Source organism: Vigna umbellata, chromosome 4 (assembly GCF_029865625.1).
Source record: "Vigna umbellata cultivar VRB3 chromosome 4, Vumbellata_1.0, whole genome shotgun sequence".
NCBI lineage: Eukaryota > Viridiplantae > Streptophyta > Magnoliopsida > Fabales > Fabaceae > Vigna > Vigna umbellata.
The window spans coordinates 17,854,517-17,872,201 of NC_142168.1; the positions used below are offsets into that span (position 1 = coordinate 17,854,517).

Consider the following 17,685-nt stretch of genomic DNA (forward strand, 5'->3'; position numbering starts at 1 on the left):
AAAAAATAACAAAACTTTAATTTCATAAACTAAACTGCTTTTACTGAAATTTTGAATAATTGATGAAAGAAAATGTATGCACAACTTATTTAAGAGACAGTTGAGTACTCTTGTTGTTTGTCTCTTGCACAAAAGAAATAATTGACTTTCTAATACTCGATTCTAAACCTCAAGTCACATAAAAAAGAAGAGAAAAATAAATTTGTGAATCTATTACAACAATATATTCTAAAAAAAATAAATCGGTGCACCAAGCTTATAGTTTGAACCAAAAAGAAAAAAATTAAATAAGAAAGTTCATAAGTAACCAAAACTTAAGAAAAAAGAACTGAAAGGAAAATACCTATTTTTTAAATTATTAATTTTATTTAGTATTATGCTTCAAAAAGGAGAAATTTCATTAACATGTTTGGAGGACTAGAAAAGAAAACAAGTTCCAACAAAACAAATTTGTACATATTTGACTTAAATAATTTATTTTTCATGAAAGGATCCTTAGTTTTAGTTAGTATTATCTTCGTTTTATTTCTCCAACTAATTCCTTTTTTCTTTTAATGATTCTGTTTTATTTTATTTTTGTTAGTTAGTATTGATAACTTGGTTTCGGCATTTGATGACAACAATAAAAACCAATGTAACAAAAGGTGTCATTAATTGTAGACTTTGTTATTGTCTTAAAAATCCTACAATAAAATAGTATCAACAACAGGATCTCACAATAAAAAGTTATCGGCCATAACATCTCATGACTATGACTGTCTTAATGTAAGAGGTTATCGCTTGGATGACCTAAATCATGAACGAATCCAAAGATTTCGTTGACCTTAATATGATCATCAATTTAACTTATTTGATGATATAATGTAAACACATGAGACAAACTTAAATAAAAATAAAAAAACTCTTGAAAGATTTATTGTGAAACTCTATGTCGATGATACCCTAAATTGGTACATACAAACTCTGAAGCATTCAATACATAAAACCTATTTTGGGTTTCCAATCCATGTGAACAAGTCATACTCTTCTATGTTTAGTTATAATTTTTCAAGTTCTATTAAATTAAATTCCGTTAACTATTCTACCTCCATCATAAAGTTGGTAACAATAAGTAATATTCGTTTAGATGAGCATGTCAATATTTTCATTGATATTTTAAGTATTTAAAAGAACTTTTCCTTTCATTTACCTCCCGTAAGTTCAAATATAAATGCGTTCTCATTCTTTGGAAATCTAATTTTGTAAAATAAAATTAAGAAATTCTTCTTCTTTTACTTGAGTTAGGAAACATAACTATTCTTCAACCAAAACCAAAATAAAAACTTCAATATTTTCATGTGTTCAATCTCTTAATTTGATGGTGGCGGCCACCAACCACCACAATTAATTTACTGTTTATTGTTTTATTTGTCAAACCTAACACAACTTTACGGCATAACTACCCTAATTTTGAGATATCAAAACGGAATTCGATTTCAAGATAAAATGTTAATTTGTAACCTAGTTATTTGCTCAAATATCAAAATTCTAATTTCACACCGGTTTCAATTCAAACTAAAATTAAACACTATTTACATAAGTGGTAATTGATATTTAAACACTATAAGTTAACATTTAAATAATATATATGCTTCTTGTAAGGTTTAAAGACGTTATCCATGCATTAGCTCGTTCATTGATTAAACTTACTTCTTTTATTCTTTCATTTTTTTACCCTTATCATAGAAAATGTGAATGTGATTATTTTCTTGGTAAAAAGTATCTTAGAACACTCACATCCAAATAGAAAAAGTCCCTGTAGAAAGAGAAACGCCCTTAAAAGAAAAAAAACATCCAATATTTTCATTTGTTCCATCTCTTAATGCACTCTTTCTTCTTTTATTTGTCAAACCTAACATAGTTTTAGCACATAACTGTCCTCGTTTTGAGATATCAAAATGGAATTGGATTTCATGATAAAATTTTAATTTGTAAATTAGTTATTTGCTCAACTCAAATATCGGAATTATAATTTCACACCAATTTCAGTTCTCACTAAATTTAAACACTAAGTGGTAATTGATATTTAAACAACATAAGTGATCGTAAAATAATATCTAATTTTTTGTGAAGTTTAAAGCCATTATCCATCCATTAACTCGTCCATTGGGTAAACTCACTTCTTTTATTCCCCCGTTCTTTTACCTTTGTCATAGAAACCGAGAATGCGATTTTTTCTAGCCAAAACATATCTTAGAACACTCACATCGTGTTTCTTTGTCCAATAATAACTTGTCATGGACATGCATTGAATCCTTTGAGTTGTTAATAATTTAAATATTTTATCATTAAAATCAGGCTTAAGACAAAACCTAGCAAAATCCAAACAATATTCTAAACTATTATTACAAATATTATGTAGTATAAAAAAAATTTGATGTTGGATGAGTATATCTATTACAAATCGTAGGAATTATGTAATTACAATGAGCTGTTTGAGAAAATGATAGAAATTTTGTTGGTACGAGTAAATGAAGTACTTGACCAATCTAATCTCAAACTGTAGTCATACGAGGATGACCACCAGTGGCTACATCATCCGGAATAAATTTCCCCCAAAACCAATGTGATTTCCAAACTTGATTCATTTCTTCAATTCGAATATTCCTTGTCTCAGGCAGGAGCAAGGCAACAAAAATGGTCATGATAAGCACAAATCCAGCAAAGAAGAAGAAAAGACCAAACTTCAAGTGACAAAGCATGGTTAGGAAAACTTGGGCAATGACAAAGGTAAATAACATGTTTACAGCAACATTGGTGCCCTGACCTGCAGATCGAACCTCAAGAGAGCATATTTCACTAGGAACCAACCAACCTAGTGGACCCCAAGACCATGCATATGCTGCAACGTACGCACATATAAAGAATAAGAGAAGACCTGCTTCTCCATTGGTAAAATAGCCTTCACCACTCACTCCAAACTTTAGAGCAATCATGATTCCGACAGCAAGCTACACATATTATGAATTTCAAAATTAGTTGTTCACGGTAACGAATGAATTTAGTGATAAAACTGTTATTTTTAAATATTAAAATAACAAACATTATTTATCAATTAGGTTAAGGTTTTTACCTGACAAATAAGCATTTGAATCCCACCTTCGAGGAACAATATCCTTCTTCCAAACTTGTCCACAGAGAAAATGGAAACAAAAGTTGCAACCACATTAACGCCTCCAGTGATAACTGAAGACATAAGGGAAGTATCGTTTCCAAAGCCTAAAGTTTTAAAGAGGACAGGAGCATAAAACATGATGACATTGATGCCAGTGAATTGTTGGAAAAAGGGAATCAGAGAGCAAAAAGTGAGTTGAGGTCTGTATTTTGGTTTTGTAATGTTCTTCCATGGATGTTCAACATCTTTGGCTGCTTTAGCCGCATTAACGAGGTCTTGGAACTCCTCGTCAACATTATCCACGCCACGAATCTTTTGCAACATTTTCTTAGCTTCTTCTTTTTTACCTCTTTCGATTAAGGAGTTAGGGGTGTCACCTAAGAAAAGAGATCCTACACATAGCATGATTGCAGGAACTGCACCAGCACCTAAAGAAATTCTCCAACCATATTCTAGTTTTCCAGTGCCGTAATTAATAAGGTTTGCAACCAATATGCCAATTGTGATCATCATTTGAAATCCAATGTTAAGTGCACCTCTTATCGATGTTGGAGCCATTTCAGACAAGTAGACAGGTACAGACTATTGGAAATAATAATAACAAAAAAGAAAAAGGAAATGTTAAAAACAATTTAATAATGAAGGTTTCCCCATAGTCATATAACCAAATTGGAAAGCATTGACAATGATGCAAAGCCTTACCTGATTACAATATCCAACACCAAAACCAAGTAATAATCGACCTATGATGAGCATTTCAATATTGACTGCAAAACCGTTCAACAACGCACCAACAAGGAAGAATAAACCACCTGCAAACATAGAGGTCTTGCGTCCCATCATTCTTGTGGTGGTGGAAGCAAAGAAAGAAGCTACCAATGCAGCAAGATATAAAGAAGAGGTGAACAAAGTAAGGAGTTCGTTGTCAAATTTGCAGTATTGACTTTCATGGAGAGACTCATCTTTCATTTTTTTATAAACACTCGGAAAGAATTTTAATAAGAATGGTTCCATGGAAGTCACTCCTCCCGTGATTCCAAGATCATAACCAAACAGTAGACCGCCCATGGCTGCTACAAAACATGTGACCAACACGAATAACGTGATCTTACTTTCATATTGTCTTCCATTTTCTAGAGTAGCAGAAGCTCCACCTGCCATCTTTAAAATGTTATATTTTAATTGGATCTCTTTCTTTCTCTTAAACTTTCTTTCTTTTTCTGCATATCAGATTTTAGGAACTTGTTTTATAATCTAAAATATGCTAATAATAACATCTAACGGATAAGGATGAGTTATAAAATTAAAATAACTTCGCCAACAATATAATATATTTTTATGCTTCTAATTATCTATCATGTTGTTAATAGCCAAACTGGTGTGTATTGTTATTTGTTTCACGTTAGAACTCATAAGTTATTTTAAGGACTTAAGATAAGAACTAGTTAGTGAAAATTTAAAGAGTCGTGGTTTTATAAACCAAGGTTAATTTCGTCGTTATGGGTGATAATAATTTGTTTATAATTAAAGAACATCGATTAATACTCAACTTATTTGTTCATACGAGTTAATATTGCGTTTATAAGAATTTATTAAAAAAAATAACAAAACTTTAATTTCATAAACTAAACTGCTTTTACTGAAATTTTGAATAATTGATGAAAGAAAATGTATGCACAACTTATTTAAGAGACAGTTGAGTACTCTTGTTGTTTGTCTCTTGCACAAAAGAAATAATTGACTTTCTAATACTCGATTCTAAACCTCAAGTCACATAAAAAAGAAGAGAAAAATAAATTTGTGAATCTATTACAACAATATATTCTAAAAAAAATAAATCGGTGCACCAAGCTTATAGTTTGAACCAAAAAGAAAAAAATTAAATAAGAAAGTTCATAAGTAACCAAAACTTAAGAAAAAAGAACTGAAAGGAAAATACCTATTTTTTAAATTATTAATTTTATTTAGTATTATGCTTCAAAAAGGAGAAATTTCATTAACATGTTTGGAGGACTAGAAAAGAAAACAAGTTCCAACAAAACAAATTTGTACATATTTGACTTAAATAATTTATTTTTCATGAAAGGATCCTTAGTTTTAGTTAGTATTATCTTCGTTTTATTTCTCCAACTAATTCCTTTTTTCTTTTAATGATTCTGTTTTATTTTATTTTTGTTAGTTAGTATTGATAACTTGGTTTCGGCATTTGATGACAACAATAAAAACCAATGTAACAAAAGGTGTCATTAATTGTAGACTTTGTTATTGTCTTAAAAATCCTACAATAAAATAGTATCAACAACAGGATCTCACAATAAAAAGTTATCGGCCATAACATCTCATGACTATGACTGTCTTAATGTAAGAGGTTATCGCTTGGATGACCTAAATCATGAACGAATCCAAAGATTTCGTTGACCTTAATATGATCATCAATTTAACTTATTTGATGATATAATGTAAACACATGAGACAAACTTAAATAAAAATAAAAAAACTCTTGAAAGATTTATTGTGAAACTCTATGTCGATGATACCCTAAATTGGTACATACAAACTCTGAAGCATTCAATACATAAAACCTATTTTGGGTTTCCAATCCATGTGAACAAGTCATACTCTTCTATGTTTAGTTATAATTTTTCAAGTTCTATTAAATTAAATTCCGTTAACTATTCTACCTCCATCATAAAGTTGGTAACAATAAGTAATATTCGTTTAGATGAGCATGTCAATATTTTCATTGATATTTTAAGTATTTAAAAGAACTTTTCCTTTCATTTACCTCCCGTAAGTTCAAATATAAATGCGTTCTCATTCTTTGGAAATCTAATTTTGTAAAATAAAATTAAGAAATTCTTCTTCTTTTACTTGAGTTAGGAAACATAACTATTCTTCAACCAAAACCAAAATAAAAACTTCAATATTTTCATGTGTTCAATCTCTTAATTTGATGGTGGCGGCCACCAACCACCACAATTAATTTACTGTTTATTGTTTTATTTGTCAAACCTAACACAACTTTACGGCATAACTACCCTAATTTTGAGATATCAAAACGGAATTCGATTTCAAGATAAAATGTTAATTTGTAACCTAGTTATTTGCTCAAATATCAAAATTCTAATTTCACACCGGTTTCAATTCAAACTAAAATTAAACACTATTTACATAAGTGGTAATTGATATTTAAACACTATAAGTTAACATTTAAATAATATATATGCTTCTTGTAAGGTTTAAAGACGTTATCCATGCATTAGCTCGTTCATTGATTAAACTTACTTCTTTTATTCTTTCATTTTTTTACCCTTATCATAGAAAATGTGAATGTGATTATTTTCTTGGTAAAAAGTATCTTAGAACACTCACATCCAAATAGAAAAAGTCCCTGTAGAAAGAGAAACGCCCTTAAAAGAAAAAAAACATCCAATATTTTCATTTGTTCCATCTCTTAATGCACTCTTTCTTCTTTTATTTGTCAAACCTAACATAGTTTTAGCACATAACTGTCCTCGTTTTGAGATATCAAAATGGAATTGGATTTCATGATAAAATTTTAATTTGTAAATTAGTTATTTGCTCAACTCAAATATCGGAATTATAATTTCACACCAATTTCAGTTCTCACTAAATTTAAACACTAAGTGGTAATTGATATTTAAACAACATAAGTGATCGTAAAATAATATCTAATTTTTTGTGAAGTTTAAAGCCATTATCCATCCATTAACTCGTCCATTGGGTAAACTCACTTCTTTTATTCCCCCGTTCTTTTACCTTTGTCATAGAAACCGAGAATGCGATTTTTTCTAGCCAAAACATATCTTAGAACACTCACATCGTGTTTCTTTGTCCAATAATAACTTGTCATGGACATGCATTGAATCCTTTGAGTTGTTAATAATTTAAATATTTTATCATTAAAATCAGGCTTAAGACAAAACCTAGCAAAATCCAAACAATATTCTAAACTATTATTACAAATATTATGTAGTATAAAAAAAATTTGATGTTGGATGAGTATATCTATTACAAATCGTAGGAATTATGTAATTACAATGAGCTGTTTGAGAAAATGATAGAAATTTTGTTGGTACGAGTAAATGAAGTACTTGACCAATCTAATCTCAAACTGTAGTCATACGAGGATGACCACCAGTGGCTACATCATCCGGAATAAATTTCCCCCAAAACCAATGTGATTTCCAAACTTGATTCATTTCTTCAATTCGAATATTCCTTGTCTCAGGCAGGAGCAAGGCAACAAAAATGGTCATGATAAGCACAAATCCAGCAAAGAAGAAGAAAAGACCAAACTTCAAGTGACAAAGCATGGTTAGGAAAACTTGGGCAATGACAAAGGTAAATAACATGTTTACAGCAACATTGGTGCCCTGACCTGCAGATCGAACCTCAAGAGAGCATATTTCACTAGGAACCAACCAACCTAGTGGACCCCAAGACCATGCATATGCTGCAACGTACGCACATATAAAGAATAAGAGAAGACCTGCTTCTCCATTGGTAAAATAGCCTTCACCACTCACTCCAAACTTTAGAGCAATCATGATTCCGACAGCAAGCTACACATATTATGAATTTCAAAATTAGTTGTTCACGGTAACGAATGAATTTAGTGATAAAACTGTTATTTTTAAATATTAAAATAACAAACATTATTTATCAATTAGGTTAAGGTTTTTACCTGACAAATAAGCATTTGAATCCCACCTTCGAGGAACAATATCCTTCTTCCAAACTTGTCCACAGAGAAAATGGAAACAAAAGTTGCAACCACATTAACGCCTCCAGTGATAACTGAAGACATAAGGGAAGTATCGTTTCCAAAGCCTAAAGTTTTAAAGAGGACAGGAGCATAAAACATGATGACATTGATGCCAGTGAATTGTTGGAAAAAGGGAATCAGAGAGCAAAAAGTGAGTTGAGGTCTGTATTTTGGTTTTGTAATGTTCTTCCATGGATGTTCAACATCTTTGGCTGCTTTAGCCGCATTAACGAGGTCTTGGAACTCCTCGTCAACATTATCCACGCCACGAATCTTTTGCAACATTTTCTTAGCTTCTTCTTTTTTACCTCTTTCGATTAAGGAGTTAGGGGTGTCACCTAAGAAAAGAGATCCTACACATAGCATGATTGCAGGAACTGCACCAGCACCTAAAGAAATTCTCCAACCATATTCTAGTTTTCCAGTGCCGTAATTAATAAGGTTTGCAACCAATATGCCAATTGTGATCATCATTTGAAATCCAATGTTAAGTGCACCTCTTATCGATGTTGGAGCCATTTCAGACAAGTAGACAGGTACAGACTATTGGAAATAATAATAACAAAAAAGAAAAAGGAAATGTTAAAAACAATTTAATAATGAAGGTTTCCCCATAGTCATATAACCAAATTGGAAAGCATTGACAATGATGCAAAGCCTTACCTGATTACAATATCCAACACCAAAACCAAGTAATAATCGACCTATGATGAGCATTTCAATATTGACTGCAAAACCGTTCAACAACGCACCAACAAGGAAGAATAAACCACCTGCAAACATAGAGGTCTTGCGTCCCATCATTCTTGTGGTGGTGGAAGCAAAGAAAGAAGCTACCAATGCAGCAAGATATAAAGAAGAGGTGAACAAAGTAAGGAGTTCGTTGTCAAATTTGCAGTATTGACTTTCATGGAGAGACTCATCTTTCATTTTTTTATAAACACTCGGAAAGAATTTTAATAAGAATGGTTCCATGGAAGTCACTCCTCCCGTGATTCCAAGATCATAACCAAACAGTAGACCGCCCATGGCTGCTACAAAACATGTGACCAACACGAATAACGTGATCTTACTTTCATATTGTCTTCCATTTTCTAGAGTAGCAGAAGCTCCACCTGCCATCTTTAAAATGTTATATTTTAATTGGATCTCTTTCTTTCTCTTAAACTTTCTTTCTTTTTCTGCATATCAGATTTTAGGAACTTGTTTTATAATCTAAAATATGCTAATAATAACATCTAACGGATAAGGATGAGTTATAAAATTAAAATAACTTCGCCAACAATATAATATATTTTTATGCTTCTAATTATCTATCATGTTGTTAATAGCCAAACTGGTGTGTATTGTTATTTGTTTCACGTTAGAACTCATAAGTTATTTTAAGGACTTAAGATAAGAACTAGTTAGTGAAAATTTAAAGAGTCGTGGTTTTATAAACCAAGGTTAATTTCGTCGTTATGGGTGATAATAATTTGTTTATAATTAAAGAACATCGATTAATACTCAACTTATTTGTTCATACGAGTTAATATTGCGTTTATAAGAATTTATTAAAAAAAATAACAAAACTTTAATTTCATAAACTAAACTGCTTTTACTGAAATTTTGAATAATTGATGAAAGAAAATGTATGCACAACTTATTTAAGAGACAGTTGAGTACTCTTGTTGTTTGTCTCTTGCACAAAAGAAATAATTGACTTTCTAATACTCGATTCTAAACCTCAAGTCACATAAAAAAGAAGAGAAAAATAAATTTGTGAATCTATTACAACAATATATTCTAAAAAAAATAAATCGGTGCACCAAGCTTATAGTTTGAACCAAAAAGAAAAAAATTAAATAAGAAAGTTCATAAGTAACCAAAACTTAAGAAAAAAGAACTGAAAGGAAAATACCTATTTTTTAAATTATTAATTTTATTTAGTATTATGCTTCAAAAAGGAGAAATTTCATTAACATGTTTGGAGGACTAGAAAAGAAAACAAGTTCCAACAAAACAAATTTGTACATATTTGACTTAAATAATTTATTTTTCATGAAAGGATCCTTAGTTTTAGTTAGTATTATCTTCGTTTTATTTCTCCAACTAATTCCTTTTTTCTTTTAATGATTCTGTTTTATTTTATTTTTGTTAGTTAGTATTGATAACTTGGTTTCGGCATTTGATGACAACAATAAAAACCAATGTAACAAAAGGTGTCATTAATTGTAGACTTTGTTATTGTCTTAAAAATCCTACAATAAAATAGTATCAACAACAGGATCTCACAATAAAAAGTTATCGGCCATAACATCTCATGACTATGACTGTCTTAATGTAAGAGGTTATCGCTTGGATGACCTAAATCATGAACGAATCCAAAGATTTCGTTGACCTTAATATGATCATCAATTTAACTTATTTGATGATATAATGTAAACACATGAGACAAACTTAAATAAAAATAAAAAAACTCTTGAAAGATTTATTGTGAAACTCTATGTCGATGATACCCTAAATTGGTACATACAAACTCTGAAGCATTCAATACATAAAACCTATTTTGGGTTTCCAATCCATGTGAACAAGTCATACTCTTCTATGTTTAGTTATAATTTTTCAAGTTCTATTAAATTAAATTCCGTTAACTATTCTACCTCCATCATAAAGTTGGTAACAATAAGTAATATTCGTTTAGATGAGCATGTCAATATTTTCATTGATATTTTAAGTATTTAAAAGAACTTTTCCTTTCATTTACCTCCCGTAAGTTCAAATATAAATGCGTTCTCATTCTTTGGAAATCTAATTTTGTAAAATAAAATTAAGAAATTCTTCTTCTTTTACTTGAGTTAGGAAACATAACTATTCTTCAACCAAAACCAAAATAAAAACTTCAATATTTTCATGTGTTCAATCTCTTAATTTGATGGTGGCGGCCACCAACCACCACAATTAATTTACTGTTTATTGTTTTATTTGTCAAACCTAACACAACTTTACGGCATAACTACCCTAATTTTGAGATATCAAAACGGAATTCGATTTCAAGATAAAATGTTAATTTGTAACCTAGTTATTTGCTCAAATATCAAAATTCTAATTTCACACCGGTTTCAATTCAAACTAAAATTAAACACTATTTACATAAGTGGTAATTGATATTTAAACACTATAAGTTAACATTTAAATAATATATATGCTTCTTGTAAGGTTTAAAGACGTTATCCATGCATTAGCTCGTTCATTGATTAAACTTACTTCTTTTATTCTTTCATTTTTTTACCCTTATCATAGAAAATGTGAATGTGATTATTTTCTTGGTAAAAAGTATCTTAGAACACTCACATCCAAATAGAAAAAGTCCCTGTAGAAAGAGAAACGCCCTTAAAAGAAAAAAAACATCCAATATTTTCATTTGTTCCATCTCTTAATGCACTCTTTCTTCTTTTATTTGTCAAACCTAACATAGTTTTAGCACATAACTGTCCTCGTTTTGAGATATCAAAATGGAATTGGATTTCATGATAAAATTTTAATTTGTAAATTAGTTATTTGCTCAACTCAAATATCGGAATTATAATTTCACACCAATTTCAGTTCTCACTAAATTTAAACACTAAGTGGTAATTGATATTTAAACAACATAAGTGATCGTAAAATAATATCTAATTTTTTGTGAAGTTTAAAGCCATTATCCATCCATTAACTCGTCCATTGGGTAAACTCACTTCTTTTATTCCCCCGTTCTTTTACCTTTGTCATAGAAACCGAGAATGCGATTTTTTCTAGCCAAAACATATCTTAGAACACTCACATCGTGTTTCTTTGTCCAATAATAACTTGTCATGGACATGCATTGAATCCTTTGAGTTGTTAATAATTTAAATATTTTATCATTAAAATCAGGCTTAAGACAAAACCTAGCAAAATCCAAACAATATTCTAAACTATTATTACAAATATTATGTAGTATAAAAAAAATTTGATGTTGGATGAGTATATCTATTACAAATCGTAGGAATTATGTAATTACAATGAGCTGTTTGAGAAAATGATAGAAATTTTGTTGGTACGAGTAAATGAAGTACTTGACCAATCTAATCTCAAACTGTAGTCATACGAGGATGACCACCAGTGGCTACATCATCCGGAATAAATTTCCCCCAAAACCAATGTGATTTCCAAACTTGATTCATTTCTTCAATTCGAATATTCCTTGTCTCAGGCAGGAGCAAGGCAACAAAAATGGTCATGATAAGCACAAATCCAGCAAAGAAGAAGAAAAGACCAAACTTCAAGTGACAAAGCATGGTTAGGAAAACTTGGGCAATGACAAAGGTAAATAACATGTTTACAGCAACATTGGTGCCCTGACCTGCAGATCGAACCTCAAGAGAGCATATTTCACTAGGAACCAACCAACCTAGTGGACCCCAAGACCATGCATATGCTGCAACGTACGCACATATAAAGAATAAGAGAAGACCTGCTTCTCCATTGGTAAAATAGCCTTCACCACTCACTCCAAACTTTAGAGCAATCATGATTCCGACAGCAAGCTACACATATTATGAATTTCAAAATTAGTTGTTCACGGTAACGAATGAATTTAGTGATAAAACTGTTATTTTTAAATATTAAAATAACAAACATTATTTATCAATTAGGTTAAGGTTTTTACCTGACAAATAAGCATTTGAATCCCACCTTCGAGGAACAATATCCTTCTTCCAAACTTGTCCACAGAGAAAATGGAAACAAAAGTTGCAACCACATTAACGCCTCCAGTGATAACTGAAGACATAAGGGAAGTATCGTTTCCAAAGCCTAAAGTTTTAAAGAGGACAGGAGCATAAAACATGATGACATTGATGCCAGTGAATTGTTGGAAAAAGGGAATCAGAGAGCAAAAAGTGAGTTGAGGTCTGTATTTTGGTTTTGTAATGTTCTTCCATGGATGTTCAACATCTTTGGCTGCTTTAGCCGCATTAACGAGGTCTTGGAACTCCTCGTCAACATTATCCACGCCACGAATCTTTTGCAACATTTTCTTAGCTTCTTCTTTTTTACCTCTTTCGATTAAGGAGTTAGGGGTGTCACCTAAGAAAAGAGATCCTACACATAGCATGATTGCAGGAACTGCACCAGCACCTAAAGAAATTCTCCAACCATATTCTAGTTTTCCAGTGCCGTAATTAATAAGGTTTGCAACCAATATGCCAATTGTGATCATCATTTGAAATCCAATGTTAAGTGCACCTCTTATCGATGTTGGAGCCATTTCAGACAAGTAGACAGGTACAGACTATTGGAAATAATAATAACAAAAAAGAAAAAGGAAATGTTAAAAACAATTTAATAATGAAGGTTTCCCCATAGTCATATAACCAAATTGGAAAGCATTGACAATGATGCAAAGCCTTACCTGATTACAATATCCAACACCAAAACCAAGTAATAATCGACCTATGATGAGCATTTCAATATTGACTGCAAAACCGTTCAACAACGCACCAACAAGGAAGAATAAACCACCTGCAAACATAGAGGTCTTGCGTCCCATCATTCTTGTGGTGGTGGAAGCAAAGAAAGAAGCTACCAATGCAGCAAGATATAAAGAAGAGGTGAACAAAGTAAGGAGTTCGTTGTCAAATTTGCAGTATTGACTTTCATGGAGAGACTCATCTTTCATTTTTTTATAAACACTCGGAAAGAATTTTAATAAGAATGGTTCCATGGAAGTCACTCCTCCCGTGATTCCAAGATCATAACCAAACAGTAGACCGCCCATGGCTGCTACAAAACATGTGACCAACACGAATAACGTGATCTTACTTTCATATTGTCTTCCATTTTCTAGAGTAGCAGAAGCTCCACCTGCCATCTTTAAAATGTTATATTTTAATTGGATCTCTTTCTTTCTCTTAAACTTTCTTTCTTTTTCTGCATATCAGATTTTAGGAACTTGTTTTATAATCTAAAATATGCTAATAATAACATCTAACGGATAAGGATGAGTTATAAAATTAAAATAACTTCGCCAACAATATAATATATTTTTATGCTTCTAATTATCTATCATGTTGTTAATAGCCAAACTGGTGTGTATTGTTATTTGTTTCACGTTAGAACTCATAAGTTATTTTAAGGACTTAAGATAAGAACTAGTTAGTGAAAATTTAAAGAGTCGTGGTTTTATAAACCAAGGTTAATTTCGTCGTTATGGGTGATAATAATTTGTTTATAATTAAAGAACATCGATTAATACTCAACTTATTTGTTCATACGAGTTAATATTGCGTTTATAAGAATTTATTAAAAAAAATAACAAAACTTTAATTTCATAAACTAAACTGCTTTTACTGAAATTTTGAATAATTGATGAAAGAAAATGTATGCACAACTTATTTAAGAGACAGTTGAGTACTCTTGTTGTTTGTCTCTTGCACAAAAGAAATAATTGACTTTCTAATACTCGATTCTAAACCTCAAGTCACATAAAAAAGAAGAGAAAAATAAATTTGTGAATCTATTACAACAATATATTCTAAAAAAAATAAATCGGTGCACCAAGCTTATAGTTTGAACCAAAAAGAAAAAAATTAAATAAGAAAGTTCATAAGTAACCAAAACTTAAGAAAAAAGAACTGAAAGGAAAATACCTATTTTTTAAATTATTAATTTTATTTAGTATTATGCTTCAAAAAGGAGAAATTTCATTAACATGTTTGGAGGACTAGAAAAGAAAACAAGTTCCAACAAAACAAATTTGTACATATTTGACTTAAATAATTTATTTTTCATGAAAGGATCCTTAGTTTTAGTTAGTATTATCTTCGTTTTATTTCTCCAACTAATTCCTTTTTTCTTTTAATGATTCTGTTTTATTTTATTTTTGTTAGTTAGTATTGATAACTTGGTTTCGGCATTTGATGACAACAATAAAAACCAATGTAACAAAAGGTGTCATTAATTGTAGACTTTGTTATTGTCTTAAAAATCCTACAATAAAATAGTATCAACAACAGGATCTCACAATAAAAAGTTATCGGCCATAACATCTCATGACTATGACTGTCTTAATGTAAGAGGTTATCGCTTGGATGACCTAAATCATGAACGAATCCAAAGATTTCGTTGACCTTAATATGATCATCAATTTAACTTATTTGATGATATAATGTAAACACATGAGACAAACTTAAATAAAAATAAAAAAACTCTTGAAAGATTTATTGTGAAACTCTATGTCGATGATACCCTAAATTGGTACATACAAACTCTGAAGCATTCAATACATAAAACCTATTTTGGGTTTCCAATCCATGTGAACAAGTCATACTCTTCTATGTTTAGTTATAATTTTTCAAGTTCTATTAAATTAAATTCCGTTAACTATTCTACCTCCATCATAAAGTTGGTAACAATAAGTAATATTCGTTTAGATGAGCATGTCAATATTTTCATTGATATTTTAAGTATTTAAAAGAACTTTTCCTTTCATTTACCTCCCGTAAGTTCAAATATAAATGCGTTCTCATTCTTTGGAAATCTAATTTTGTAAAATAAAATTAAGAAATTCTTCTTCTTTTACTTGAGTTAGGAAACATAACTATTCTTCAACCAAAACCAAAATAAAAACTTCAATATTTTCATGTGTTCAATCTCTTAATTTGATGGTGGCGGCCACCAACCACCACAATTAATTTACTGTTTATTGTTTTATTTGTCAAACCTAACACAACTTTACGGCATAACTACCCTAATTTTGAGATATCAAAACGGAATTCGATTTCAAGATAAAATGTTAATTTGTAACCTAGTTATTTGCTCAAATATCAAAATTCTAATTTCACACCGGTTTCAATTCAAACTAAAATTAAACACTATTTACATAAGTGGTAATTGATATTTAAACACTATAAGTTAACATTTAAATAATATATATGCTTCTTGTAAGGTTTAAAGACGTTATCCATGCATTAGCTCGTTCATTGATTAAACTTACTTCTTTTATTCTTTCATTTTTTTACCCTTATCATAGAAAATGTGAATGTGATTATTTTCTTGGTAAAAAGTATCTTAGAACACTCACATCAAAATAGAAAAAGTCCCTGTAGAAAAAGTCCCTGTAGAAAAAGTTCCTGGAAGAGAGATGCAACTTGGACAGTAATGAGCAAACCGAGGATGAAGCAGAGGCTTTGTGAGTATATCAGGAAGTTGATCATCAGTGGACACAACGGACACCCGAAACTTGCCTTTTTGAACATTTTCTTGAACAAAATGATAAGCTAAGGCTATATGTTTCATCCGAGAGTGGGAAACAGGATTAGCGCTGAGAGTTGTGGCACCAAAATTGTCACAATAGATAACCGGATTGGCTGTGGGCATGTAACCAAGTTCAGTGAACAAGGATAGGACCTAGGAATGGCAACAGGTCGGGTTGGGCACGGGTAGTGCCTACTCGCAACCCGATCCGCCGGATAAAATTGTACCTGCTATCCGACCCGCTAACCGTCGGATACCCGTTTAAAAAATACCCGCAGGTATTTTAAAACCCGCGGGTACCCGCAGATAGCCGCAAAAAATTAGAAAAATATATTTAATACATTTTAAAAATAAAATTTAAATAAAAATACAAATATATATATATATATATAATATAAATTAAATTAAATGTAAATTAAAATTTAATTTTAATTAAATTTAAACTAAAAATATAATTTTATTTTATTTTTAATTAAATTTAATTAAAAATATATAAATTATTTATTTTTTAACTTTTTGCGGGTAACGGGTACCCGCGGGACGGATAGTATACTACCCGTACCCTACCCATTTAGAAGCGGGTATTAAAATACCCGCTACCCGTTACCCGCGGGTAGTAAATATCCGCGGATAATTACTACCTGCCGTGAATTTTACCCGCGGGTACCCGTGCCCGCGGGTAAAATTGCCATCCCTAATAGGACCCATAGAAGTTCACTAGCCGTGTCAGCCAAGGCTTTGTATTTTGCTTCGGTTGAGGAACGAGCATCAAAGCGTTGTTTTCGGGAGCTCCAAGAGATGGGAGTGCTACCAAGATACAACAAAAAACCACTGGTAGAGATATAATCATCCTTATCACCCGCCCAATCTGCATCTGAGTAAGCATGAAAAGTTAGCGGAGCAGTTTCTGAGATGAAGATGCCTTTGTTGCAAGAGCCCGCCAAATAACAGAGCACCCGTTTGAGAGCATACCAATACGTCGTTCTAAGGTGTTGCATGAACTGCACAAGTTTGTTGGTGCTGAAGGCGATGTCTGGGCGAGTAAGACTTAAGAATTAAAGACTTCCCATGAGTTCGCGATACTCAGTTGGGCAAGGTAGGAGATCACCGGAATAGATCAGTGATGTATTTCCTTTGTATTTCCTTTGTGAAAGAAATAGTAGATCAGTGATGTGTTTCCTTTGTGAAAGAAATAATCCTGTAGCGGAAGGAATTACTTTGACACCCAAGAAATAGTTAAGACAACCAAGGTCTTTCAGCGAAAACTGAGCAGCAAGGGTGGAAATAAGGTTGGACAACTCTGTAGAGGAACTCCCAGTGACAATGATATCATCAACATATACTAATACATATAACGTGGAACCTGAATTTTGGTAGATGAAGAGAGATGCATCTGTAGTTGAATTGACAAAGCCAAGAGAAAGTAGAAACACTCGAAGCTCTGTATACCAGGCGCGAGGTGCTTGCTTTAGCCCATAGAGTGCCT

At 31.4% G+C, this 17,685-nt stretch overlaps 3 pseudogenes; all 3 read right to left on the reverse strand.

Moving 5' to 3' along the window:
• Positions 1-2,534: 2,534 nt before the first annotated feature.
• On the reverse strand, positions 2,535-4,315 carry LOC148199384 (sugar transport protein 10 pseudogene; annotated as a pseudogene).
• Positions 4,316-7,284: 2,969 nt separating this feature from the next.
• On the reverse strand, positions 7,285-9,065 carry LOC148199385 (sugar transport protein 10 pseudogene; annotated as a pseudogene).
• Positions 9,066-12,034: 2,969 nt separating this feature from the next.
• Positions 12,035-13,815, reverse strand: LOC148199386 (sugar transport protein 10 pseudogene; annotated as a pseudogene).
• Positions 13,816-17,685: the final 3,870 nt, after the last annotated feature.